This window comes from Coturnix japonica, chromosome 2 (genome assembly GCF_001577835.2).
Source record: "Coturnix japonica isolate 7356 chromosome 2, Coturnix japonica 2.1, whole genome shotgun sequence".
Lineage (NCBI taxonomy): Eukaryota > Metazoa > Chordata > Aves > Galliformes > Phasianidae > Coturnix > Coturnix japonica.
Genome location: NC_029517.1, coordinates 32791820 through 32795264, shown reverse-complemented (window position 1 = coordinate 32795264; position 3445 = coordinate 32791820). Strand labels below are relative to the sequence as shown.

The 3445-nt window shown below is 47.8% G+C and overlaps 1 protein-coding gene across 1 annotated transcript in view; it reads left to right on the top strand.

The window, feature by feature from the left end:
• EFHB (EF-hand domain family member B) overlaps positions 1 to 1762 on the top strand; it is a 22849-nt gene extending 21087 nt beyond the window's left edge. Inside the window, exons 14-15 of the transcript XR_004306447.1 lie at positions 833 to 976; positions 1124 to 1762. The gene's annotated coding sequence lies outside the window, so the exon portion shown is untranslated. The remainder of the gene's footprint in view (positions 1 to 832; positions 977 to 1123) is intronic.
• Positions 1763 to 3445: the final 1683 nt, after the last annotated feature.

The following is a 3445-nucleotide window of genomic DNA, read 5'->3' as shown; positions in this document are numbered from 1 at the left end:
GAGCTTGAGGAGCCTCTCCTGGCCCAAACCAGGCCTGCTCCAGTCAGGCCTCACCTTGTGCTCTTGCTTCACTGGATTACGCGTTGGACGTCTTCTGGGGTCACCTCTGCCGTTCTGTCGACAATTCTTGCCTGCTGGAAAAGGCCGTTGGAAAATGCCTGTTCAAGAGAAAAGAGCAGGATGGTGTGAGGACAGAAAGGAAGGAAGCATTGCTTGGAGGAAGGCGAAAGGAGGGAGCCCCGGGGGAACTCACCATACAGAACACATGAGCACATATCCCAAACTCCAGCTGCTTGGGCCCACAGATGTCCGGATCGGCATAGGTCTGGCCGCACAGCATGCATGCTGGAGAGGAGAGAGGGGAGGAAGGGAAAGAGGGAGGAGGGAGGGGGGGGAGGAAAAGGAGAGGAGGGGGGCGGGAGAAGAGAAGAGGAAGAGAAGGGGAGGGAGAGGGGAAAGAGGAGAGGCGGGAGAGGAGGAGGAGGAGGAGAGGGGAAGGAGGGGGGGGAGGAGAGAGCAAAAGCAGTGAGCACGGTGCAGGGCCAGGTGTCCCTGAGGGCTGTCCCCAGGGGCCTGCACTGTGCCTGCCCTGCTGGATAAGGGATGGGGCTGAAGGCAGTGCAGGGAAACGGAGCATTGAGAGCCCATTGGTCCCAGCAGGCAGCCACAGGCCAAGCGGGTCCCCCAAGGCCAAGGAGCAGAGGGGCCCTGCCTGCAGTGGCTGGGGAGTCCCAGAGCACACCTGCCTACCCGCTTAGCCACAGGCTGAGCATCATAAGGCCTGTGCCTGGCAGCGTGGTTGCTGCTAACAGGGATACTTGTCTCTCACCAGGTTCCCACAAGCGGGGAGCGTCCCGAATCCATGAGAACGTGGCGCGCATCGTCAGCGAGCACTTGCAGAGTTTCAGCTCCGGCAGCGCTGGGCTTTCTCCTCCGCACGCACCTCTGCCAACTCTGAGGGAGAAGCAGGATGAAGGTGAGTTTACAGCTCAGTCCTCTGAGGGGTGGGAGCCCTCCTCCCACTGTCAGCCTCAGGCAGCCCCTTCGTCCCTGCCCTCTCCGCACCTCACCAAGTCGCACTGAATCAGGGCCTGAGCTTGGGCAACGGTTGTTCTGTTTGCAGGCGCCTGGGTCACAGTGGCCGCTCCCTGCCACCCACTGTGACAGAGTCGCCGCTGCCCGGGGGGTGAAGGTGAAGGCCCTCAGCACCTAGCAGGACGCTGTTGGCTGTGTCTATGCTGACGCTGGGTGCTTGCCAGACTGCAGGAAGTAGGATTTGCTTGCCTCCACGTACTGGGCATTGCTCCTTTTGCCATTAGCACAAATGGAGCTTTTCCTAGGACATGGCTGCAGCCCTGGAGCCTTCCTAGGTCAGCCTTTCTCTTGTCCCCAGTTTCAGCTCTCATGGACAGGAAAGGTCCCGGACTGACAGAGTAGCAGAAGGACACCAGCCGAGTGGGGTTGACATCCCCACATTGTGCATGTCTGAGCACGCTTAATATGGCGATTTTAGTTTTGATGCGAGGGCATTGGCTGCAGAGACCCGCCCGCGGTCTGAGCCTATGGCTGCAGCATAAGTACAGTTATGAGAGTGTGGCCTGGTGCTGCTGAGTGCTACTGTGGCCACAAGGTGTGGGCTGGGCTTCTCCCCTGATCTCTGCCCCAGTGGGCCCAGGTGTGTTTGCACTGCTGCAGGAACCGTGTGACGCACACACCCTCCTGACACATCCAGAACATTTTAATAAAAATGATATAAAAATAATGACAGTTTTTTCTTCTGTAATTCCTAGTATGTTCATGGATTCTTGTGGGGATGATACATCAAATCCGCTAGACCATCATGAGCTCAAATGCATTGTTGCAAGCTCGACTGTAAAGTCGCACATGTGTGTGTCTCGACACAGAGGGATTAAAGGTCATTTAGAATGTTCGCTTTTTATATTATTCTTTTATTTTAACTCTCTCACCAGTGAGTATAGGATTCTGCAATTTGCGCGTTCGAGATTGTCTCTGCGTAGAGGTGACGCGTCTTATTCAGGTGGTGCGCTGTGTTTCATCTCTTGAGATGCGAATCATATGCGTTTCTTATTTGTTAAATATAGTAGGTTTGTCTTATGTTTCATAATTACTTGTTGCTTCTGTATTTGGTATTAAAATTTTATTCGATTTCTCTGTGCTTAGAGAATGTTATAATATAGGTAGGTAAAGTATGGGTGGTTTCTCGATGCCCTGTATTGTACTATTTTATGTTTCTGCCTTGCCAACAAAAATGAATAAGTGATATGTTTTTTTTAGTGCTTATATCACCTTATTTGTTGATGTTTGTTGTTAGGCGATATTTTTTTGGAAATATGGCTATTTGCATTTGACAGCATGTCATCAGGCACCATCTGCTTGTGGATTTTACCTTGTTGAATGGGCCAGAATACTTCTCTAACAGATGGGCATTGTTTTAGGCATGACAGAGATCCACAAGGTGCAACATAGTTGGTTCGTTGGGTAGGTTCTTAATTTTGTTTCTCTTCAAAACTTTATTTTGAATGTGCCATCAGAAAGTATGCAAACGTGTATGAATGATTTAACTTCTTTGATCAGTATTAATCTGTACTGGGAAAGGTTAGTGCTATGAATCTTTTGTATAGTTATATTGTGGCTTTGTGAAGGCTGATAAGGCTCTGCTTAGAGCAGCATCCTTGTGATACACAGTTGTCTGCTCCATTGCACGATGATATTTCTGGTGTACTCTAGGTTTGCACGCAATCAGATAAATCTGCTCAAGTGGATTTTGATCTCATGCTTTTGTTATCATTGTTTGCTTTATGAAAAAACGAGAGACGTTTGATCTCTAGTGGTGTTTCTCTTGCGCTGGAGCAGTCTTTTATTCATCTCCGTGGAATGTCACATTATGAATACAGAGAAAAGCAAAGACAAAAAAGTCTACTAAATTCAGGCTAATGTAAGGATGTGATGAACTTTCTATTTAGTAATTATAATAAGATTAATAATTAATAGATATTAAAGAAAATAAGAATAGTAAATATTAAAAGAAAAGAAAAAGAAAAAAAGAGGAAGGAAAATTGTGTGTGAAGTGGCGGAGTAGAGGAAGGGAAATAGAGGATATTTAATATATGGAATTAGGTATGATAAGCATATACTCGTAATACAGAGTACAAATTATAGGAGTAAGGCCACAACATGGAAAATGTACTGACATTAGCTGAAAGTGTAGGTGACGTTTTTTTATATTCCAGTCTGTTGTCTCTCTATGTTTCGCGTTGACACAGTCTCTGATCTGTGTTGAGCATAGCGGTCTTCAATGTCTCTCTCTCTGACAGATATTGTGATTTTTGTTGCGGTCGCATGAAATTACACTAGATGCATGAAGGTATGTCAGAGATGCTGGCTAGTCATACTGTCAATTGCTCTCCTTGGCTCTTCAATAATA